A 26,460-nucleotide genomic window follows, 5' to 3' on the forward strand; every position below is an offset into this window, starting at 1 on the left:
AGATAGCTGTACCAGCTGAATTTTTGGCTGGTTAATGGAACGTTGAAAATATGTTACAAGCAGGACAAAAGCTGTGTGACCACCTGCAGGTTTCTGTCAAGGCTTTAAAAAGAAATACCGACTGTGCTATAATAGGAAATCAGCTTGCCAAAACATTATAAGAAGCTGGAACTTCCAAGCCTCTGCAACTCTACTCAAATTATTATATGCTTGGATGCCCTCTCCCCCCCCCCCCCCAACACCAGATAGTGAGGCAATTAATGCAAAACCCATGTCATCCTTCCCCACCTTCCTTCCCTTTGTGCAGGCCTGTAATGAGCCTTGTTCGGGCGCTGAATACATTCAGAGCTTTGACAAATCACCTCAGCATGAAAAGAGGAAAGGACAAAGAGAGAGAGAGAGAGAGAGTACGTGGCAGGAGACAAGGCCAGAGCCACAATGACATTTGTAACTTTTAGGCTAGGCCTTCCCATGATGTGGGGCATTTTATCGACTGGTTGGATGTTCCAGCGGCTGGAGAATAAGGATGGAATAAGGCCTCGTTTCTGTTTTGCCCTGTATCCGCCACATGCGACGCTGATTTTGTTCTGCTGCAGTTCACCTTCCGCCGAAAACACTGCCATTGGTCTTGCTCTCTGCTGTGGCGGAGTTGTGTAAACTACGTAGTTACGTTGTCACAATGTTATCCGCTCTATTTATTCCAGGGCAAAAGGAAAACATGATGCAAATCTGGGGAGGGAATAACGTATCAATTGCGTGAAAGTATCCAATACTGATCATGTTCACTGCAATGGTATCTGTTTCGGACATGGAGTGAATAAGCAAACAGCAGGAATCTCCACTCCTGTTTCCTTTTTGCAGGGTGGAAATTCCTGACATCCAAAGTGGAAATGGGACATTCTGCCCTAAATAAATAAATAAATAAATAAATAAATAAATAAATAAATGCAAAAATACAAAAGTCAGCTCCAGATTAGTTTTCTGCATCTAAGTAGCCTTATTGGGTGGGGGAAGGTATGCTGTTGTGCAGCAGTTGGGGGCTCATCCACAATATTCACTTGACCCATACTTTGAAAATGTTGCATGCTAATCCCTCCAAGTCCAAGAGCTTTTCTCATCGTTCCATGCCTTGCAAAAATAAGATCTTACCTGCTGAACTGGATCTTATCAGAGGCGCATAAAATTCAAATATCGTTGGGAAAGACGGAGGGCAGAAGGAGAAGGGGACAACAGAGGACAAGATGGTTGGACGGTGTTCTCGAAGCTACCCACATGACTTTGACCAAACTGCGGGAGGCAGTGGAAGTCAGGAGTGGGTGGCATGTTCTGGTCCATGGGGTTACAAAGAGTTGGACACTACTAAATGACTAAACAACAACCAGAAACTAAGTCCTCTACATTCTATGAGGCCTCTTAAGAATGTAGTAACTTAAGAATACTGGATCAGGCGAATGACCCATCTAGTCCAGCATCCCGTTCTCACAGTGGCCAACCAGATGCCCCAATGGGAAGCCTCAAAGCAGGATCCCAGCACAAAAGTACTCTCCCCTCCTGTGGTAACTTAAGAATACTGGATCAGGCCAATGACCCATCTAGTCCAGCATCCTGTTCTCACAGTGGCCAACCAGATGCCCCAATGGGAAGCCTCGAAGCAGGATCCCAGCACAAAAGTACTCTCCCCTCCTGTGGTTTCCAGCAACTGGTATTCAGATTCATTACTGCTTCCAACTGTGGAGGCAGACCCTAGCTGTTGTGGCTAGTAGCCATCAACAGCCCTCTCCTCCACGAATTTGTCTAATCCACGTTTAAAGCCATCTAGGATGGTGGTCATCATTGCCGCCTGTTGGAACAGGTTCTTCTTGACTTCAAAGTGATCTGCACCAAATAGGGGCCTGATGCGAAGAAGCAAATTGGTCCCTTTGATTTCTACTACATGTGCTGTCTTCTTGATATTTCTGTTGTTTATATATATATATATATATATATGAATCATAGAGTTGGAAGAGACCACAAGGGCCATCCAGTCCAACCCCCTGCCAAGCAAAAAATACCATCAAAGCATTCCTGACAGATGGCTGTCAAGCCTCCACTTAAAGACCTCCAAAGAAGGAGACTCCACCACACTCCTTGGCAGCAAATTCCACTGTCCAACAGCTCTTACTGTCAGGAAGTTCTTCCTAATGTTTAGGTGGAATCTTCTTTCTTGTAGTCTCAATCCATTGCCCCGTGTCCGCTTCCCTGGAGCAGCAGAAAACAACCTTTCTCCCTCCTCTATATGACATCCTTTTATATATTTGAACATGGCTTTCATAACACCCCTTAACCTTCTCTTCTCCAGGCTAAACATACCCAGCTCCCTAAGCCGTTCCTCATAAGGCATCGTTTCCAGGCCTTTGACCATTTTGGTTGCCCTCCTCTGGACACGTTCCAGCTTGTCAGTATCCTTCTTGAACTGTGGTGCCCAGAACTGGACACAGTATTCAGGTGTGTGTGTGTGTGTGTGTGTGTGTGTGTATGCAGTTTATGTTTATGTAAACTTACAGTTATAGATATATAGATGTATATGGTTTAGAGCAAGGATGCAAAAGCTCTAAAGCAACAGCAAAGTCAACACACATATTCCAATAATATAAATAACCAGAACATATTGATCACACCTGGGCAGTTTCACTTCAGTTGTTCACTCCTGTTGAGCCAATTTGCACTTCATGATTGTTCTCCCGGTTATCGTTTTGTTTAAATCACCCATATTCAATCTCACTTCCCTTGTTGCTTTTTTTCCTCTCTGCGGCCTTTTCTGCTCCACGTGGAATTAAAAGAGCCATTTGCTCCTTGAGAGAGGAACATCCCAATTAACTGGCGGAGTGAGAGAAAACTGGACACCAAAACCAACATGCCACTGCCATGGCAACAAGAAAAGTGGTTTATACTGGGTTCCTATAACGCGAGATCAAGAATCACATGGGATACAGCAACTCAGATTTGCTAAGCAGAAATGTACAAGTTTCAATGGAAAAGCACAACCTCAAACTACCTGATAACAATGGAATAGGAGTGGAATCTGTTGAAATTCTCTAGACCACAGGTTTTCAACCATGGTGGGTCTTGAGGCCACACCAAGTGGATCACAGAAAAAACTGTTGCTGCCATATTGGATTCCAGCTTAGGCTGACCAGAAGAAATAATGTATTCTGGTAAAATGCTCATTTTTTTTCAATTTCCACAAGTTCTGACCTGTGGCAGTAGAAAGGTGTTTGATGACTCTTGAAGTCTTTTTCAACTCTACAATTGTATGATTCCTGACCAGCCACATGTTCACACCTTTCTCCTGCCACACGGCAGCACTGGTTTTCTTCCAGCATTAATGCTAAGTTAACATTATATACCTATATTGCTGTATTGCTGTATAACTTGAAATTTTAGGATTTAATAACAAAATTATTAGCACTGTTAAGTATAAACCAAATGTGAAAATGTGAAAGTTGGTCCCATGATGCAGCTTGGAAGTTAGAGATGGGTCTTGGATCTGAACCAGTTAAAGACCACCGCTCTAGACCAAACAGTGGTTAGCTTTCAATCAGAGTTTAAATGTTTTTAAACAGAGTTGATCCAACATTTTTGTTCTGTTTTTCTGCTACTTTCCCCCTCCAGATGTTCTCATGCATTTTTAGTGCTTCCTTTCTCCTGCAATGCAGTGACTCCAAGATTCTTCTTGTATCTGCATTCATAGCATTTGGAAAGCATCCAGTGTGTTTCAGTTCAATTCTGGAGTCACTCTGATTCAACCCATTTTTCAGGTTCAAATCTGATCTCTTATATCTGATGCCATTGTCAACTATAATGGAAAAGCAACAAGTGGCTATGTTGTTTTCTTTTCTTTTCACATAAGTTGATGAAAATTGCATGCAAAAGATCCCCTCTGAAGTAGATTATGCGTGCTAAATTTCAGGGACATACACATGAGGTGTGTGTATGCAGGAAACCCTTACACTATAAAGATGCAGTTACAGGTTGGTAGCTGTGTTGGTCTGCCCTAGTCAAAACAAACAAACAAACAAACAAATTCCTTCCAGTAGCACCTTAGAGACCAACTAAGTTTGTTCTTGGTATGAGCTTTCGTGTGCATGCGTATCTGAAGAAGTGTGCATGCACACGGAAGCTCATACCAAGAGCAAACTTAGTTGGTCTCTAAGGTGCTACTTGGTGGTGGGAAATTAGAAATCATGACATCTCGCCAGCTGCAGTTTTGTTTTTGTTTTTACTTTGTTTGGGTTTTTCGGGGGGAGGGGCCAATAAACCTGCCAAAATTCAGACAATTAGGTCCAGTGACTATCATGCTGAAATATTTCCCCTTTGTTTTAAACAAAACTGGAAAATGCCCCATTTCTTCCTCACCACCACCCTCCTGTTTCTGGAAGAAAGTTTGGGAGGGGGGAGGGGGATATCTTTATTAATTGTTTGATGGGGAGAATATTTGGGAATAAAGTAAGCTATCCTAATAGTCTATAGCTCCTCCGCTTACATTTAACAGCCAAAACTCAGGGGAGACCTCAAAGATGAACACATATATTTATTTGCTTTAACATCCCCAAGTCAACTTTCCACCCTCCCCTCTTGAATTCTGTACATTTTCCAAATCAACTTGATTTCCTTTCTCAGAAAAGCAAAGGGGAGTCATACACTTAATCTTCTTGGGAAAATGAGATCACCGAATGAGATCCCGAGCAACAAAGACGTTAGGTTGGCCTCAACTAGGGCCAGGGCCTTCTCAATATTGGCCCCAACTTGGTGGAACAGCCTATCACAAGAGACCAGGGCCCTGCGGGATTTGGCATCTTTCCGCAGGGCCTGCAAGACGGAGCTGTTCCACCTGGCCTTTGGGTTGGTTTCTGTTTAATATTTACGCTTCATCTTTTATTGGTGGGATATTTTGAGATTGAGACCTGCAGTTTTAATTTAATTTTTAAATTTGTATTTTAATCTGTTATTTTAAATTGATCGTTTTTATGTTTTCTTGCTGTGATTTTAATTGATGTTAGCCGCCCTGAGCCCGGTTTTCTGGCTGGGAAGGGCGGGGTATAAATAAAATTATTATTATTATTATTATTATTATTATTATTATTATTATTATTATTATTATTATTAAGGGCTCCCTGATCTACCCCAAATGGCTTCCTTAATGGTGTGATGTGAAATCACCCCGATTCACCTTGTTCTTTGGAATACACACAGAGCCAAGGCATACCCCTGTTGAAATCTCCAGCTATGCTAGTTTGCAATTGGTGCATGCAACACAGTGGTGAAATTATAGGGCATTGGACCACAACTGTGTAATCACAGGGTGTCCATGCGCTCCTTTGTTGATTCACATGATCTTCTTCACTCCATGTAACTATGCCCATGTGGAGGGATGAATGAAAACCTTCCATTCTGTTATTTTGTCATCCCATTGATTGGATATCCCCTACATTACTTACTTCGTGAAATCTGGTTTAACCAGGGTAATTTCACAAATTTCTTTCTGGAGTTGGAGCATACACAACTTGTCAGAGCTTGCAGCTTATTTACTTCACAAACACACCCCTTTCCTTTCCCCTGCACTATATTAACCCTGAATCTGTGCTGAACCATGCCCGTTTATGTTGGGCATCCCAAACCTTGCACCCTCCCCATCAAAACTTAGCATGAGCCTGAGTTGAAGACACAGCACTGGTTGCACATTCTCCCAGGTATCCTTATGTACACAGTAACTGAGTAACTGCAAATGGGGATAAAACAAATTGTTGGCATCTGTCTGTCTTGAGAGACAATGGAGTGAAGTCAAACCACTGCAGTCTAGGCAGTGTGTAGGTTGGTCCTGGGCTGCCCAGATGACAAGTCCCTGCTTTTGGCCTTGCTGATGTGGTTCAATGGAAATCAGAGCAATACGCTTGGCACCAGCTTGGTTGCAGGAGTTCCCAGAAGGAGGCGTGCAAGACACCATTGAACCATCTTAAGGACTCCACTCTGGATTTGTGTAGGGTTTACTCCATAGCCTTTTCTTCTCCCAAAGATATCCCTCAAGACAGTGGAGGTTGAGGATCAGACTTTTCCTTCTCCTACATTGGCTACCTGCCCAGGTTGGTGAGCTCCATCTGCCCCTCACTTCCCCCTACAGCATGTGTAGAAACCACCTTCTTAACTGTTGTTGGACCCACTATTGGTCTCATCTACTCAATCTGCCAGAGCCTGTCTTTGAATGCAGGGGAAGTCCCTAATTCACTGAATGGTTTAGACCCACTGGGTACCCTCGCCACCAGTCAAAGCCTTTTTCCAGGGTGTGGTCACTGTCATATGCTGATTGATTCTAGGAGACACAGGTGAGAGGTGGCTGCAGGGTGGGGATCAAAGGTGGACAAACTACCCCAGAAGGAGCACAATGTGCCCCCCACTAGAGGTACTAGCCCTCCCCTAATACCCCATACACCCCATATATAAATAGGAAATGTGGAGACGCATAGTGGTCTCTTTCTGAGTATATACCCTTATTTTCCGTTTGTGTACACAAATGCCAACAGGACCAGTGGTTCTTAAACTCTTTTAGGTCACTGCCACCTTGGTTCTGTAAACTCATCCCCCATACCCTTCCTTATATAAAGCATTATTCAGAATAGTGCTTTGCACAATCCACTAAGGAAAAAAAAGTAACACAATAAAATGCTAAATGGTAACAATTAATTGCACATTTGTTCAAAATCCAATTAAAATCATTTAGCTTAATTCAACAAAATTCATGAACTTCATCCAGTGATACTACCTTTGCAAATCCAGTCTATCCATTACAGCTGCAGCACCCCCTCCCTTGCCTTTTAGCACCCCTTAGGTAATCCCACCACCACCCAGTGGGTGGTACCACCCACTTAGGGAACCACTGCTCTACCAGGCTGAAGTGCATACTTCACTGTTACCTATTAATTAGTGATATTTCTGTGGTGTGCTACAATCTTCTCAGCCGCCTGTACTTTCTGCAATGTCTGTGGAGGGGTGTATGACATCAGCTAAGATTAAATCTAAGGTTGGGTTACTAGATGTCCCCATGTAATAAAAATTAGGTTCGGCCCCAGAAGGGAGTCCACGAACCTGAGGGAGAGCCTCAGCAGGGCTCCCCTCCTGTCAAGAGCACCTAAGAACAAATAGAGACGATACAGAATCTCCCAAAGCAAGGCGATAGCCCTTTATTAGAAACTGCTGCAGCAGCGTGTTTTGCAAGCAAAAGACCTCGAACAATGGTGCGCAAGCTCCTATATAGACTTTTGAAATTGCCCCCCTCCAGCTCAAGACCACCCCTCCATACATCATACATACATCACAAATTGGGAGGGTCTGTTAGCAGTGATCTGAGCATCCTGGACCCTGCCCCCTGCCTCCTCTTGCCCTCCACCAAAAACCCATCAAGTGAAACAAAAGATATTTACATTTCCCTATTTCCCAGCCAAGTTAATCACACCCTTTTGTCTGGCACTTAGGTATCAGGATGCCAGAAATTATCACTCAGGCAGAGGGCTGCTGAGTAGCTGGAGGGGCAACGGGGCAGCCCCCCTTTTGTTCCTGAGACAAAGAAATACTTGGTCAGTTGGGAGTCAAAATGGAGTGAGGCCTGTCTTCCTGTGCTGTTTTTCAGACATGTGGCCTTATTTGTTTTGGTACACTAATAATAATTATTATATATAACTAAAATACCTTAAAATTCTTACAACACCCGGTTCCCGGGGACAGTCCCCGGATTTGCAAATCTTTAGCAATGAATCCTAACATCAGGGTCGTAGGCACTGTTGCTCTCTGCAATTCCCCCCCCCAAAAAAACAGTCACCACAACACTGGAGTCAGCCCTTTTCATATTTCCTATCTGTTCACTATAAACTGGTAACAAGGTCTCAGGAGAGTCTAGCAGTAGATATATCATTTAGCTGGCCGTGTTTTAAATGATTCCTGAGTTTTTCACGCTTTCAGGTGTTGCTCGCAAGAGTCTGAGCCCATGCTTCTGATAACCGATGAGCCTTTCTCATCCAACAAATCAATTGTAAGGCAACATGCTGCAAGAGTTGTTAATAAATGTTTTGGATGCATTGCCCTGGCTTTTGACTTGAGGTGTATATTTTTAGCACTCAACTTATGAATCATAAAATCATAAGAACCTATCCATTCTGAAGGAAATCAGCCCTGAGTGCTCACTGGAAGGACAGATCCTGAAGTTGAGGCTCCAATACTTTGGCCACCTCATGAGAAGAGAAGACTCCCTGGAAAAGACCCTGATGTTGGGAAAGATTGAGGGCACAAGGAGAAGGGGACAACAGAGGACGAGATCATAGAATCATAGAGTTGGAAGAGACCACAAGGGCCATCCAGTCCAACCCCCTGCCAAGCAGGAAACACCATCAAAGCATTCCTGACAGATGGCTGTCAAGCCCCTGCTTAAAGACCTCCAAAGAAGGAGACTCCACCACACTCCTTGGCAGCAAATTCCACTGTCCAACAGCTCTCACTGTCAGGTAGTTCTTCCTAACGTTTAGTTGGAATCTTCTTTCTTGTAGTTTGAATCCATTGCCCCGTGTCCGCTTCCCTGGAGCAGCAGAAAACAACCTTTCACCCTCCTCTATATGACATCATTTTATATATTTGAACATGGCTATCATATCACCCCTTAACCTTCTCTTCTCCAGGCTAAACATACCCAGCTCCCTAAGCCGTTCCTCATAAGGCATCGTTTCCAGGCCTTGGACCATTTTGGTTGCCCTCCTCTGGACACGTTCCAGCTTGTCAGTATCCTTCTTGAACTGTGGTGCCCAGAACTGGACACAGTATTCCAGGTGAGGTCTGACCAGAGTGGAATACAGTGGTACTATTACTTCCCTTGATCTAGACACTATACTCCTATTGATGCAGCCCATAATTGTATTGGCTTTTTTTAGCTGCTGCATCACACTGTTGGATGGTGTTCTCGAAGCTACCAACATGAGTCTGACCAAACTGCGGGAGGCAGTGGAAGACAGGAGTGCCTGGCGTGCTCTGGTCCATGGGGTCACAAAGAGTCAGGCACGACTAAACAACTAAACAACAACAAGAAGAATCATAAGTTGCTGTTGTTTTAAACTGTTTTTAATGTTGTGTTTTAATGTTGCAACCCACCCTTAGCATGAAGGATGTGTGATTAAGAACATCTAGTCCAGCATCCTGTTCTCACAGTGTAGCCAGATCCCTTTGGGAATCCAGCAAGCAAAATTTCAGCACAAGAGCAACTATCCCCTGCTGCAGTTTCCGGCAAATGGTACTCAGGAGCATTGCTGCCTCGAGAATGGTGATAGTGGCTGCTTTCTTGATTTAATTTCTATGGGTGGGTGTGGAGGTCCCATTAAAGTGAAATCAATGTACTTGATACAGGGGACCATCTTAACTAATTACGGGTTACTCTTAAACCAATCCTTTTCAATTTCTTTCTTCTTCTTCTTTTGGTAATAATTCAAAAGGAGAAAAAATAGTATTTTTATTTTGATGGAACTTTCCACAAAAACTTTCCTCCCCATTTTAGCCCAGCATTAATGCAACAAACTCTTCCACACCCCACCGGGGGGGGGGGGCATAAAAAGTGATTGTCCAGACAGAATCATGGCCATATAAGCCTACAAATTCATACTTCATTCATAGCAGAAATCACTCATCCATGCTTCATGGTTGCAACTGGTATCTTATTGAGCCTTCATTCTATTTTAATCCTGACTTGATGAGGGGAACATGTTTGTCTTTGAAGACTAGAAAAATTATCCAGAGAATCTTTGACTTCAAGGGCACATTCTCTCTCCCCCCTCTCTTTTTTTAAATGGCAGCTATTGTCTCTTGTGTAGCACAGAAACAGGTCAGCAACAGCCTTCACAATATGGCACGAATGTTATTCACCACCAAATCACTGTTTATTTTATAGATATCTCCTACAGATAGGCATCAGCAATCTGATTAGAGTTATCTTTTGTTCATTCTGCAAACCACCGAATTGAATTTGGTCCCAGAATGAAAAACAGCAGTGACTAATCCGGTGAGCCACCCACAGCCTTGGAGATTGTTAAACATCAATGGGATTAGCTTGAAAAGCATAAAAAGGAAGATTTACTCTTTGGTTCTCAAGCAGACTAGAGTACGTTGAACTATGTTTCGAACAAACGCTCTTGCTCTGAATTATTCTCTCTTCTTATCCTAGTCACCTTGCCTCTACTTTACTAATTGAGCCTATTCCACGTCTGTGCTAGTTTACAGGAGTCAAGGATAATATTGAGCTCAGGGATGACAAAATTTGTGGCCTGTAAGTCATGTATTTCCAGCGTCTTCAATGTACAGATTTCACTGTATTTATTTGTTTCAGCAAAAATTTTACACCACTTGATTGAAGCAGTTTATAAGAACTGTTAAAATCATCAATAAAAACTCATAAAGACAGATAGAAATGTTTGAATAGAACTAAAATCAACAGTAAAAGAAATGAAAATTCACGAACATTTACATATGGGTTGCAAAGTACTTTTTTTTTCAGCTGGAGTGCTCTGGAGCACAGTTCCAGAACCTCTCAGGTGGGGGCCATTGAGGGCCAGCACGCCCATCCCCCACCCCATCCCCCACCCCACTTCTTGCCTTTATGTACTTCTGAGAAGCCCAACATGAACATTTCAAAATGGAAGTTGGCCAGCGTGTGGAAGTCTACATTTTTTTTTTTTTTTTAATATCCATGACTCCACCTGGCTCCTAGCCACTCCTAGCCACGATTGTTCAAGCTACAGAGCAAGGCCAATTCATATTTCCTCTTCTTCAATGTTGTTGCCCACGTAGTGGCAGCAGGCTTTAAGCTTTCCAGACAGGCTGGTACCATTGCACACGAGGGCCCTTCTGAGCTATCCTAGCCATCCGCCTGATTCTAAGAGAACAAGGGAAGTAGAGCACATTTATCAGACCCTCCAAGGGTCCATATTTTCCAGGGATGTCCCTGATTTAGAGAAGTCGTCCCAGTTTTTGATTTGTTCCTGGAATGTTCCACTTTTCCTTAGGATGTCACTATTTTCGTTGGAGGGTATGGAGTTATCCAACCCCTAAACTATCTCAAGACAAACTTGTAAAGGGAAGGTTTTTTTTTTTTAAGTTTAATGTTTTATTATTTATTATGTTTTATTTACAAATGTTGGAAGCTGCCTAGAGTGGCTGGGGCAACCCAGTAAGATGTGTGGGGTCTAAAAAGGACAATAATCATTATGGAATGGGACGTCCCTATTTTCATCGGAGAAATGTTGGAGGGTATGATTTATTTGACCTGCACCTGCACCAGGGGCAACCCCCAAACCAGCAAAGGAAACAGCTTGCCGTTGTTTTTAGTACCTGCGCTGGTGGTGAATGTGACTGTTGTCAAACCAGGACCTATTCATTGCTGCCCTCCCATCTCATGTCAAAGAGATAAACAACTACCTTACATTCAGAAGGCATCTGAAGGCAGCCCTGTTCAGGGAAGTTTTTAATCTGTGACATTTTAATGTATCCTAATATCTGCTGGAAGCCGCACAGAGTGGCTGGGGAAACCCAGCCAGATGGGCAGGGTACAAATAATAAATTGTTGTTGTTGTTGTTGTTTGCCCCAAGTTGTCCGGTGACTTACTCTAACAACTTTGTGGTGAGTTCCGGTACCTATTTTTTTTGGGGGGGGGCACTGCATTTTTCCTAAACAAAAACATTTTAAGAAGGCACCAGGAGTGCAATGAAGGTGCCTGCCTGATATCAGAAGGTAGGGAATGCCGAAGTGTAGCTTCTGCCACACTAAAAAATGGGGTTTCTTAAAACCGTGGAACAAGTATCATGTGGCACCTGTAATAGCGACAGTTCTGCAGATAAAAGCAGTCCATTGTGCACATAGCAAGCAAGGCGATCCCACAAGTAAACTGGTCCCAAGCCATTATGGGCTTTGCCGTATATTCCCATATTAACACCTTCAACTTGGCCCATATTGGCAACCAGTGCGGCTCTCTTGAGCTGAGGTGTAATACGCTGGTAGGGTCTCATGCCCAAACTATTATGGTCAAGCTCTCCCAGTTCTGGGGCAGCAACAGCTGTTATATCAGACACATCTGGTAAAATGCACTTCTAGCCATTGAGGAATCCCACAGTGTGTGTTTGTTAGAAGGCAAATAAATTGATATTGGCTTTAAAAAAAAACAAAAAAAAAAACACCACCACCAACAACAACATTAATATTAAAGATTTTTTTTTGGGGGGGGGTTACAAAAGTACATCTAGTGTCTCTATTTTCAGATCATAAATGGCCCCAAAATTCAACCCTTTGGGACATCGGTCCTACAAGGAATATGCAAAATACCTAAACAGGTATCAGATGTCAAACTAGAACTAGTCCTATTGAATATTTTCCTAGACAATAACATATGCTACTGCACAGTGGTATCTTTGGTTACGTACTTAATTCGATCCGGAGGTCCGTTCTTAACCTGAAACTGTCCTTAACCTGAAGCACCACTTTAGCTAATGGGGCCTCCCGCTGCCGTTGCGCCGCCAGAGCACAATTTCTGTTCTTATCCTGACCTGAAGCGTTATTTCTGGGTTAGCAGAGTATGTTACCTGAAGCGTATGTAACCTGAGGTACCACTGTACATATTTGCAATGAGTGTTCTTGTTTAACTCACCTGCTGTTGCTTTGGTTTCTGTACACTGCATATATATATATATATATATATATATATATATATATATAGGCACAGAAATAAGTAAGTTGAGATGCAACTTTCAGAAGGATGGAAAACTTTTTCAGACTATTTGCAGAAATATAATATGATGTACACGTGAACAGGATTTGAACTATGAGCAACAGAAGAAATGAGAGATAATAGTAATGGTTTTTTTTATTATTGAATAAGAGATAGAAGACAGGGTGCAGCAGGTGGAGAGAAATAAAAACACCATGGAAAATGGGGTGGGAATTCGACAAAACAAAGGAGAGAGGAAAATGCTATGTATTGAAACGTATGTGTTAAACTTTGGAAAACTTGATAAGAAAGAGATGCAAGTTTCTCTCCCTCACCGTGCCTCCATGTACTCACAATCTTATCCAATGCTTACGAGTGAAAGGGGGGGAAGCATTTTTTTGGGGGGGGCATAGTTCAGTCTACCAATTGATTCCCCCTCCCAACTCTCCCCAGACCCAGGTTTGTTCCCCCCCCCCCCTGAACAGGATAGTTAACTTAGCACATCATTATCGCACATTAAACAAAGCATCCTGCTTGTCACCCAACCCGCCCCCCTGCGCTCTCACACATGCACACAACTGCTAACACACACACACACACACACACACACACACACACACATTCAGGAACAGACATGCTCTTCTGCAGGAAAGAAAGAAAGAAAGAAAGAAGAAATTATTCAAGGAGTCGCCGGCTCGCCTGGAGCAGGGGCCAGATGCTGCGACTTCCAGCTTTCCTCCATCAAAGCTGTGCGCTTTCGAAATTAAAATCTATGGCAATAATGAAACATATTAAAATGCATGCAAAGTCTTGAGGGCTTATAATATGCTAAAAACTGGCAATGCATGTTTACATCCATATATCAACTTGGATGGGCTGAAAAGATTTAAAGTCTAAAATATGCAAATATGTGTCATATTGTCACACTTGGTCTCCCTAATGGAACTCCCTTTCATCTCGGCTCCCCTTAATTTCATGAATATTGCATGCCCCTCGCACCTTTTTACTCCTGCTGTTGCCAGGCTGAGAAGATTATGAAAATATGTTAATAGTAATTTTCATCAAATAAAAGTTGTAGTGTCATATATATGTCTCTCTCTCTCTCTCTCTCTCTCTCTCTCTCTCTCTCTCTCTCTCTCTCTGTGTGTGTGTGTGTGTGTGTGTGTACACATATACAGACACACATAGGATAATACAAAAGAGTTAAGATTTACTTTCCCTTTTATGCACACTACTGACCAATTAAAATAATGAAGTGCGGAGAGACTTAGGAAATGGCAAAAGAAGAAGAAGCTAGCATGGGTTAACAGAGCGTATTAAAATGAAGTTGGTGGGATGACATGGTGGAGAAGGCAAAAAGATGTCTGCTCAAGTTGCACTCATTTATTGCATTGTCAGCCAGCCAGTCCTCCAGGGAGCACAAGTATATGCCCACCGGTTCAGCACAACAGCCTTGTAAGGCAGGATAGGGAGAAGTAGAAGATCACCACCTAAGTCTCACGCCACTCCTTCACAGATGAGACAGAATGGAAGGCTATAAAACTGTGCATGGTAAGTGAACAGAGAAACGTTTTCCTTCCTCTCTTCTAATGCCAAAACTTCACTTCCAGTGAAGTTGAATGTTGGAAGATTCAGAACAGATAAAATATAATAACTTATTTATGCAGAGTATAGTTAAACTGTGGAACTCATTGCCACAGGAAGCAGTGAAGACCACAAACATAGATGGCTTTAAAAGAGGTTTAGACAAATTCATGGAGGACAAAGCCTTCTAGCTATGATATCTATGTTCTGCCTTCACAGCCGGAGGTTGTAGTTGCTGGGAGCTAAAGGAGGGGAGAAAGATCTTAAGCTTGAGTCCTGCTTGTGGATTTCCCATTGGGGCATATGGTTGGGCACTTTGAGAACAGGATGCTGGACCAGATGGGCGTTTGGTCTGATCCAGCACCCACTTATTACATTCTTAAAGACTGGCAAGTTCTTCAAAAATCTAAAGGGCTGTCACATGGATGAAGGAGAAAGGTGTTTTTCTCCAGTTCCAGAGGGTAGAACCTGAACCAATGTCTTCACGTTACAAGAAAACATGAGGAAGACCTTTATGATGGTAAGAGCTATTTGAGAGTGGAATGGACTCCCTCAGAAGGTGGTAGAATCTTCATTGGAGGTTTGTAAGCAGTTTAGATGGTCATCTGTCATGGATGCTTCAGTGTGGATGTGGGTGGCACTGTGGTCTAAACCACTGAGCCTCTTGGGCTTTCCGATCAGAAGGTCAGCAGTTCGAATCCCCATGGTGGAATGAGCTCCCGTTGCTCTGCTCCAGCTCCTGCCAACCTAGCAGTTCGAAAGCACACCAGTACTGCTTTGGTGGGAAGGTAAATGGCGTTTCCGTGCACTCTGGCTTCCGTCATGGTGTTCCATGCGCCAGAAGCGGTTTAGTCATGCTGGCCACATGACACCCGGAAAGCTGTCTGTGGACAAACGCCAGCTCCCTTGGCCTGAAAGCAAGATCAGAACCACAACCCCATAGTCACCTTTGACTGGACTTAACCGTCCAGGGGTCCTTTACCATTACTGCATTGCAGGGGATTGAACAGAATGACCACGGGGTACCTTCCAATTCTATAGTTCTAGGATAAGTTATTCAGTAGTTCATGTTGTCTCTTGCATGTACCTGTAAGTGTATTTCATTATTCAGTCACCATCATCTTGTTTCTTGGGCGGGGGGGGGGGGAGATAGGGACATCCTTGAGTATTACAAGGTCCCTATCCTCACACAATAATTGTTGCTGGAGTGATAGGCAATGTTGACTCTCTAGATACATGATTATAGGAGGTTATGGGGAGATAGAGGGGAAGTGGTACACAGCCCCTGTCAATGTGCATGCATTTACATTTGGACACACACACCAGATTTAACTCCTAGAATCTCAGGGAGATATTTATGGGCTGGAGAGCTCTCTCTTGCATGTGCACCGAAAACATTTCTTAAAACGTAAAACCAGGCTAAGAATAGTGATCAGAGGCCAGAGCAAGGTAATGACCATTCCCCACATCAAATGGGGTGCACATTTTGCGTGGTCGCGAGTAGCCTCCTGGGATCATGGTGCAGCTCCTGGCAGTTGGGTCTAGCACCACCTTCCCAGGTTAGATACCTGTGGTCTCCACCTACTCCAGCAGCCACCCAATCCCGCCTGGGGAGGTGTTGCCGGGGGGGGGGATTGGCCAGGTAGAAGGAGGGATTATATAGTACACACAATAGGAGTTGAGTTATACCTGGGAAGCAGCCGTTGGATTCAGAGCTTCCCCACCCTCCACTCCCTGAATTGACATTTATTGTGCAGGTTAACCTTTTCCCCCCACAACCACACAGGCACGCAGGCGCTGCTATGTCAAGGTTGCTGTTGAAGGGCCGGAAAGGACTTTCCCTGCATTGGCAGGTTTCGCCTTTCCCGTAGCAATTTGTCACAACTTTGGCGGTTGCAGGCCTTGGGCGGAATCCTTTAGTCATCTACGAATATGGGGGGGGCGTGGAGCGGTGACTCCCGCCCCCATTGCGGCGGTGATACCAGGGTTCCCATTAAAGGGGTCTCAGGGGGAGGCATTGGCCATACGCCCAGAGGTCGTCATTGCCCTCCCCCTCCAGCGGCGGTGAACAGTGGGGCGGGCTATCTGCTTGAACATATGTTCTCCAGAGCTAGCCTGCTCCCCACACATGCTGGATAACCCTAAAATTACCCAGAACCCCAGCTGGGGGGCTGGGAAGGATAAACGTCCAATGCCTGAGCCAAGGTCTCCCTGCATCTGAATATTAATAAAGTTGTGGCCAATTTAATCCCATAGAACGTTGTCACGTGTTGTTATTTCCCTCAGGGGCTGCCCGGGGTTCGGGGGACTCCGCCTGGCCACTCAAAGCGAAACCCAGCTACAGCTCTTAGGTGCAAATGTGCCACAGATTAAAAACCAGCCCCCCTTCCAGTGATTTCCAGCAACTGGTATTTGGAAGCATTGCTATCTCCAGCTTCTAGAGTTGTTTCACCCCCTACATGAAGGAACTATTCATTTCAGGGGAATGGACTTTTAACTCTCTTTCCAACATCCTGCAGCTGTGCCATTAACTCAAAGCCCCTACTTTTGATATAAGGCAAAATTCTGCAGACTTATGCCTTGGCATCCTGCTAATTGCTTTGAGAAGCTGTCTCTCATTTGCTATGCACTGTATTCATTTGGGGGGAGCATGAAAAATATTGATTTACTAGCCTCCATGAAAACTTTTTTTTTTAAGCTTTCAGGTGTTGTTTTATGACTTTGTTCACAATCCTATTTTTTTTATCAGCTCGCCTTACCTCCTCCTGCTGCTTTCAAATCCTACCTACCCAGAATCAAAAGGAAAATGTGGTTTACGGTCCTGTTGCAGGCTGATGTTGCAGGGGTCTCTCTCTTGACACATGAGATGTGGAGGGTGTGCCCAGGAAAAGGACCATTGCTCATGGATAGAGTACACAGATGCTTTAAGCACAGAAGATCTTAAATTCAGTTGCTGGAGGATCTAGGAAAAACTGGAAAAAAAAGATTTGCAGAGTGTAGGAAATGCTGTGCTAAATGGGCCAAGGATCTGATTTGGCTGAGAGCAACCAAAGCCTTGCAGAAGGAGACAAACCTTTAGAATATGGTTTAACTTAAACCACCCTTTGTGCCAGTGTTTGTTCTGCTGGGTGGCCAGTTCACTGAGCTGAAAGAGGTTTGGGAAAGTTGTAAGTCTCTCCTTGTGAAGTCCCATCCCTTCCACACTTCTTTGGGGAGACGTATGTTACCCCAAGATCACCTCTTCCAAAATTATGCATCCCGGCAACTCTTGTGATTCGATCTCTGTGTTACAGTAGGGAAGCCCATGTTTTTGCATGGAAAAAAAAAATCCCTGTTTCTTTTTTTTTAATTTTAATAATTTTTATTTTATTTTACAAGTGTAAAATTACAACAATACAAAACACAGATCCATATTTAGAGATTTCTCTGAATCTTTAGACTTCCCACCTTCCTCTCCATGGGTCCTGTTATCAACCTTTTCAACTGCATATTGTTTCATCGTCCAAATTTTATATCTCTGTTTTGTCCATAATATTTTCCACATTACAAGTGTTATTGCAACCCTGCTAATGTTTTCATCTGCTTACAGTGGTCTCTATAGTAAATTGAAATTTTTTCCCCATTCTTTTTTGAAGTTTTGGTCTTCTTGGTTCCTGAGCTTTCCAGTCAGTTTTGCCATTTCGGCATAGTCCAAAAGCTTAGTTTGCCATTCTTCTCTGGTAGGGACTTTGTCTTCTTTCCATCTCTAGGCGAGTAACATCTGTGTGGCTGTCGTTGCATACATGAGAAGTCTTTTCTGCTCCTTTGGGATCCAAAAAGAACCCCAGTTTCAACCCATGGCATCTCCAGGAAATTCTTGGAAGAATTCTTGCTTGAATCCCAGGACTGCTGTGCAGACAATATTATTTATTTCTTAAAGTTTATATACTGCTTGATATACAAGTAGGCACCCATTATAGTGCCAGCTCAATACTGAGCTAGATGGAACAATGGTCTGACTTGGTATAAGTCTTTCTTTTTCTTTTTCTTTTTAATTATTTTTATTTTATTAGGTTTTACAACAAATTTTAACATATTCAATGCTGGTAAGATAGTCACAAATTAAATTTCTAATTTAACGTATTTGGTTCTCCTGCATGTTATCTTATTCCCTCGTACAGTAGAGTTAAAAAAATATGCATTATTATTATGTTCTGTTAGTTAACTGTAAGTGTTTAATCCTGCAAGTGAGTCCATTTCCTTACGTTGCTTATGTATATACATCATAAAAGTTTCCCAGTCTTTTAAAAAAGTCTCTATTGTGGGCTGGATGTGGATAATCTAAAGTAGCATAGATTTGAATAGATAAGTGTTGATAATAATAACAGATGCTTTCTCTTTATTTTTTGTATACAAAGCCTTTTATTTGTAAATTGATTGTACTTGTTATACTCTTTATTTTTTTTGGTTTACGAAACATATAATGTAAAGTTATGTTATGCAATACAAAAAAAAAAGTCCATTTCCTTACGTTGCTTATGTATATACATCATAAAAGTTTCCCAGTCTTTTAAAAAAAGTCTCTATTGTCCTTATCTTTCAGTCTTTCAGTCAGCTGACCCAGGGTTCCAGGGTTCCAGCATAGGTCAGCCAAGGGCGAACACCTGGATAAGCGGAAAGCCGAGGACATGCTCTATCCGCCACCCAAATGTCCCCCTGGACTCAGCCACGGGCACAACCCCCTCTCAGGGGTTGACCAAACCATCGAGTCCATGGATTCCTTAAACGGAATACCCTTCACATAGGAATGGCGAGAGCGTTCTCCCATCCTTATCACCTGAACCAGAGCCTATCTGCAACCTTACAAGTTGTGACGATTTGCTACGCGGCAGGCGAAACCCAAATGGCAACAGCCAATCAGCCAAGTGGGGAAAATTCCTGCCGTGCCCCTGTCCCAACGACAGATGACACACGACGGCATAGCAAGGTCAAGCACACAAGCCCTAAAAAGTAGGGAGAGATGGGAGGGTGTTGCGATGCACGCACCGAAAGAGGAAGCTCTGGGTCACGTGCATGGGTACTTATAGGTCCCTCAATCCATTTAGCTTGTGTCCCATTGGCCTGATTGAACCCTGCATCGAGGGACCTACCGACTGGGTGTTCCCACCCACAACACAGGGTTTGGTTGCCAGGTCTCACCGCAATATGTGCCCTCTTTAAGGGAGGCCCCGATTTGTAATAAGCATGCAACTTTATGAAAAGTGTTCCTTTTATGATCTGTCCCAAACTCATCTATTTTTTAACTTCCTGGATTTATTATAAATGGGGAGCACAGCTTAAAAGGTCAAGCAACCCTTGATTACTGCTACAGTAAATCAACCTAGATTCATTTTAATGAGACACTCCATTGCCTTCGCCCCCCACCTCTTTAGCATGGGTGAGTGACAAACCATTTCCCAACAAACCAGATTCCTTCCAGAGACTGTCACATTGTAATTTGATGGAAGGCTTCCCATTTTCATTCCTCGCCATTGTTTTTCTTTCTTTCTTTCTTTCTTTCTTTCTTTCTTTCTTTCTTTCTTCCTTCCTTCCTTCCTTCCTTCCTTCCTTCCTTCCTTCCTTCCTTCCTTCCTTCCTTTGTTTCTTTCTTCCACGTGTTCATTTCCAGATAAGGGTGAAGCAAAGAGGTCCTTTATTTATGCAGATTCCTTAGGGGAAGTGCTTAGGGATGTAAGTAACAATCTCTTTCTTTTCTTTTTTACTTTTTGAAAGGTAACATACTGTAAACAAGGAAAGGAAATGTATTTTTCATCAAAATGTTAACTTCTTCTTCCTCTAGCCCACCCACGCATTGTGCAGCAACTTCAAATTCTCTTGTTTTGTGTTCTTCCACAACACGCCTTTACCTTAAATGATCTTCACTGCCTTGCACCCACCGTTTGGCATGAACGAGTTGGCTTTTACAAAGTCCCCTGAATTAGTCTGAAGTTCAAAAATCGCAGAACGACCCCCGGAGGCAGTTCCCATAATTGCTGGGTGAATAAAGCATTAAGCGGATGCAATAGCAGCCGGGGATGGTGACTGTCAGCAAGAAACTGATGTGGGGTCCATCTTCAAATAGATGTTGGTGGGGGGTTTTGAATGAGTGAATAATGTACTGCAACGTTTGGCCCAAATCTGTATTCACACGCCACCAACATTTTGAGATAGTCAGTCTTGAAATGTGTGTGTGTGTGTGTGTGTGTGTGTGTGTTTGTGTGTGTAAGTAAAACCATGTAGAAGTACTAGAAGACAGGGAAATGTTTTTGTATGTAGACAACACTGTGTATTTGATCTTTAGCTGTGCATAGCCCCTTAAGAGATCTGCATTCTTAAAAGCATTCTTTTTAATTTTTCACACGGTAGCTAATGAAAAATTGAAATGAAATCATTTAGTTGTGATTGTTTCATAAACACACCATGAACTTCTTAAAAATTCCCATTATATAGGAAGTTTATTTCAAATATATATATGTTTCCAAACAGAAAAAGGGAAGCAATGTCAACTTGGATATAGGTATATTGTTATATAGATGATGAATAGATGATAGATTAGATAGATAGATAGATAGATAGATGATAGATAGATAGAGACACTCTATGCTACCCGAGTTAGGAAAACAGCAGAGGGAATTGTCACAGATCCTTTGCATCCCAGTCATCATCTGTTTGATTTACTTCCATCTGGACGTCGCTACAGGACTTTATAGACAAAAACGGCCAGGCACAGGAACAGTTTTTCCCCCTTGTTCCATTAAATTGTTAAATTTGTAGTTGTGCAGCGGAAGGGGAGGCCAGTTATGGGTGGGGTTCTTTGCTGTGTCATTGTATTGTGAGTTGAACAGTGATTGTATAAGGTATGTTTATACTGCAATGTGGCCGAAGCAAAATTCCAAGTATGTGGGAAAATGTACTTGGCCAATAAATTATTCCGATAGATAGATAGATAGATAGATAGATAGATAGATAGATAGATATAGATGATAAACACCAAAACAGACAATATTTGCCACTCTTTCAGGCAGTGACAGAACTTCAGTGTGAACTGTCTAGCAGTAGTTGTCCCATTCATTGTCAATGAAAATGGTACAATGGTTTGGATCCATACTAAATTTGTTGACATTTTTGTCCATTTAAGCATAGTAGACATTAGTCATAATTTAGTTGCCCTATTGATTACAATGGGGGCAAATTAGACAAATTCATGGAAGATAATGCTATCAGTGGCTGCTAGCTATTATGGCTATACTCCACCTCCTCTGTTGGAGACAGTATGCCTCTAAGTAATACCAGTTGCTGGGAATCATAACTAGAGCACTGTTACAGTCAGGTTCTACTTAGAATCAGAGAATCGTAGAGTTGGAAGGGATCCCAAGGGTCATCTAGTCCAACTCCCTACAGTGCAGGTATCTCAACTAAAGCATCCAAGAAAGGTGGCCATCCAAAATCTGCTTAAAACCTCCAGTGAAGGAGAGTCCACCACCTTCTGAGGGAGTCCCTTCCACTGTCAAACAGCTTCTTCTAGAAGCCACAGGTAGTCTTATCTTTCATGGATTTCTCTAATCGCCAAACTTAAGAAGTCCACTCTTGTGACGCTCTCCCCTTCAGCCAACCATTCGTTTTTCGCCAGCAAATCCCACCATCCAGATAACGTGGGTGTGTAATTGCATGTGCAATTATGGTATGCTGTGGACACAGAGCAGGTAATTGTGTGTGCAGATGTCTAATTAGGGCCCTTTGTGTGGACAATTAACCAATTTGTCCATATCGTCACCAAAGCTTTGCTTTCAAATTAGACATGCATCTGCATATACAAATGAGTTGCATGTAATTGCACAGACAAAAAAAATATCAGTCTGATACATAGATAATTATTCTGGGAGGGGTTGGTTTTGTTCTGACTTGAAGCGATGTAACTCAGAAGACAGGCGTGTGTTATTGGAAGAAAACCAGCAAAATGTGAATGGACACTCTGGTCTTGGTTTCTTAAGCAATTTTGCATTCTTGTTAGAATGCTTATGCTACCATCTAATCTACATTTCTTTTGCTTCCATAGGAAAATGTCATGTGGAACTGTGTCTAATGCATTAGGAGATTCAACAATGACTTTTGTCTCCCTTTTTTATAAGAGGGAGAAAAAGAAGAAGAAATACCTTCCACTCGTTATCTTTCAAAAGGGGGGGGAAGTCTTAAGGGAAATGTCCCTATTTGCAATTAAAACCCTGGGCTGCTATTGAGAGCCTGTGCATTCTAGTTGGAACCTGGAGAAAGGAGGCCAAAAGTGTCACAGCAAGCTAGCAGAATGGTCATAGGTCCAATGAGTGTATCGGACTCTGCAGCGAGGTGAAATATACAAATATAGGGAACAAGCTAATCAAGTAATTAGTGGGAGATAGAGCTATAAATGGCTCCTAGCTATGATGGCTGTGCTCTGTCTCCACTGTCAGAGGCAATAATGCTTCTGAATAGCAGTTGCAGGAAGCCACAGGGGAGGAGAGGGCTCTTGTGCTCAGGTCCTGGTTCTGGGTTTCCTACAGGCATCTGATTGGCCACTGTGGGAACAGGATTCAGGACTAGATGGGACATTGGCCTGATCTAGCAGGCTCTTCTTACATTCAGAAGCATTCCTTGGGCTAAATGATAGTCCAAAGGGTTGGGTGGGGGTTGGAGAGAAAAAAAAAGTTGTTGTTCAGTCGTTCAGTCGTGTCCGACTCTTCGTGACCCCATGGACCAGAGCACGCCATGCACCCCTATCCTCCACTGCCTCCCACAGTTTGGTCAGACTCACTTTAGTAGCTTTGAGAACACTGTCCAACCATCTCATCCTCTGTCGTCCCCTTCTCCTTGTACCCTCCATCTTTCCCAACATCAGGGTCTTTTCCAGGGAGTCTTCTCTTCTCATGAGGTGGCCAAAGTACTGGAGCCTCAACTTCAGGATCTGCCCTTCCAGTGAGCACTCAGGGCTGATTTCTTTAAGGATGGATAAGTTTGATCTTTTTGCAGTCCATAGTACTCTCAAGAGTCTCCTCCAGCACCATATTTTTTTTTAAAAAAAAAAGTTACTCTGAAATAATATCTATCACCTTTGGGGAAGGGCTCAGTAGTAGAACATCTGCTTAGCAATCAGAAGAACCCAGGTTCAATCCAAGCACCTTCAGGTAGGGATGAGGGAAAACCCTGGTTGAAATCCTGGAGGGTTATGAGATACAGGGGCCAAGAGTGTGATTTGTCAGAAGACATTTTCCTATGCAATGGATCATATTTGACATTGTACTAGGTAAGTAATTGCATCACAGCAAGGATTTCTGACTGTGCAATGGAACTCTTATACACTCTCCTCCATGCCCTCACCCCTAACTCTGTTCTAGGGTTCTAGTTACAGGTAGGTAGCCGTGTTGGTTTGCCATAGGCAAAACAATAACAACAAAAATTCATTCCAGTAGCACCTTAGAGACCAACTAAGTTTGTTCTTGGTATGAGCTTTCGTGTGCATGCACACATGGTATCTGAAGAAGTGTGTATGCACACAAAAGCTCATACCAAGAACAAACTTAGTTGGTCTCTAAGGTGCTACTGGAATGATTTTTTTTTTTTTTTGGTTCTGTTCTAGGGGTTCTCCCAGCACTCTGAGAGATTTATGTGGGTTGAGGAGAAGGGGGGAAAGTCCCATTGCACTAACAGTAATCCTTGTGCTGACAGGGCAGCTTAATTGAATAACACTCAATATGTGATAATCTTACAATCTTAAAGGGAAAAGAATGCAGTGGTCTTTTCAGACTAGCAACACAATCCAGAAGAAGAAAAAAAAAAACTTACAGAAGAATCCTATGCCTCCTCAGAAATAAGGCTCTCGCTGCATTCATTGGGACTACAGGTGTATATGTGTGTTTATAGGATGGCGTTGTAACAGTGGAATCCTATGGATGTTTATCATGAAGTAGCTTCCACTTGGCTTAAATGCATCTTACTCTCTAGTAAGTGTTGTTGTTGTTGTTGTTGTTGTTGTTGTTGTTGTTGTTGTTGTTTTGATTATGCATTTTGTACTTTAATATTTTGATTTTCTTCTGTCAACCACCCTGAGACCTCTCTCTCTCTCTCTCTCTCTCTCTCTCTCTCTCTCTCTCCCTCCCTCCCTCTCTCTCTCTCTATATATATATACCAAGTCTGGGAGGAAATTTTGAGCCCATTTGTTTTCAGGGAGAACAACTGTAATCTCTGCTTAATCCTTCCCTCGGAAGCAATAGGCATCCTTGTGGCTAGGCTAGATTGTTCTCCAGTGAAGTTACCAGTATTTGGTGTCCATTGCAAGTGACTTACATACTGGGAGAAAACCAACATACCATGGGAAAGACAAAATGAGCATTTGTCCTTTACATGTGGGAGCAGGGACACCAAAACCCACCCAGTCTCAATTTTCCTATTTAGGAATCTCTGTTGGAACAGATCCAGGAAATGCGTTTTCATTTATACCTTTCTGCTAATCTTACCTCCCCCATCCATCACCAGAGCCTCTTGGATGCCCCACCCCTTCTGAAATGACCCCCCCCCCCCCGTTAGTGAATTCCCTTCCTAAATTCCTCATTTGCATTTCATATCTTGTGTTATTGGACCTTTCCCTTTGGTGCCTTTACTGATTTGACTCCTGCATTTTCGGTGGCTCTGCTCCACTCTCCCATTGCCACCCCCCCCCCGCGCCTGTTGGAAGGAGCCCCATGCCTTGCTCTCTGAGCCAATTTCCATTGCACTGTTTGAGATCTCGATGGGTTTTTAAATATTTTACAAAGCAAAGTCGTCCTCAATGGTTGTTAAATCAGTATTATAGAGCAATGTAAAGCAAGGGAGCAGAGGTACCGGCGTGGCTTTGATTTACTAGGAAATTGCGTGGGGACCAAAAGCCTCTTTAAAAATGAAAACATGGGGCTTAATTGTGCACTTTCTAGGGGGCATTTCCTATGCAAAAAGAAAAAAAAAGGAAAAAAGGGAGGGAGGGAAGGAAGGAAGGAAGGAAGGAAGGAAGGAAGGAAGGAAGGAAGAGAAATGCCCACAGCTCACTTCAGTTCTCTTTCATAAAATACCAGCTAAAGTCCCATCAGGAGGAGGGATGGAAGGAGTGGGTGAATGACTCTTTCCCCATCTGTGTCACTTTGAGCTGTGCCAAAAATTCCTTTCAGTTTGGGTTTTTGTTTGCTCACTTTGCTTGTTTGAGTGGGATCCAATGCACTCCTTCGGCTAATGGATTTCTGCTGGCACCATGGAACACCCTCCTTCCTTTGTTGTTGTTTAGTCATTTAGTCGTGTCCGACTCTTCGTGACCTCATGGATACCTTAGTTTAATGTTTTCTTGTTTGCAGGTTAACATTTTCCTCCTGTTTAGTGGGTGCTGCTATGGTCTTTGACTGGTTGCTGTTTAAGGACCGGGAAGAAATTTCCCTGCATTAGCAGGTTTCGACTTCCCCGTAGCAATATGTCACAACTTTGGTGGTTATGGCCTTGGGTGGAATCCTTTAGTCTTTTCTTCCCTATATGGGGGTGGGGGATGAAGTGGTGATTCACCCCCCTGTGGAAGCGATTCCAGGGGCACCTCTTAAAAGGGGTTATATATATGGGTGTCACTGGCCATAAACTGAAAAGTTGTCAGTGAACTACACTGCATGCGGAGATATGGGCTGGGCTGCCTGAATACACCTACGTCTTGCACTGCATCCCTATATTCCATTTACCCTGATGAGCACCCAGCTGGAGCACTAGAGAGGCACGGGGCTTTGCGTGCCCTTCCAGCACTGCAGCTGGGGCTCCGGGAGGCGAGGGCAGCCAGATTGCAGCCGGCCGGCCGGCCGGTGCGCGGACGCCCCCTGCCCACCCCCTCATCCCCCGCCCGCCGGCACGCGAGCGCCCGCTCCAACGCCACACCCCTCATCCCCCGCTTGCCCACCCCCCTCCCGAGGGGCGGCCAGCGCGGAAGGGAGGCGGGCGGAGAGGCGGCAGGCCGGGGGTGCCAAGGGATCACCGCGCCACGGCGGCCGATCCCTCTAAGACAGCCCTGATGTTTAGCATAGAGCAGAGAAGACCGAGAAGTGATATGAAAGTCATCTTCAAA

The sequence above is a fragment of the Lacerta agilis genome, chromosome 11 (genome assembly GCF_009819535.1).
Source record: "Lacerta agilis isolate rLacAgi1 chromosome 11, rLacAgi1.pri, whole genome shotgun sequence".
NCBI classification, from domain to species: domain Eukaryota; kingdom Metazoa; phylum Chordata; class Lepidosauria; order Squamata; family Lacertidae; genus Lacerta; species Lacerta agilis.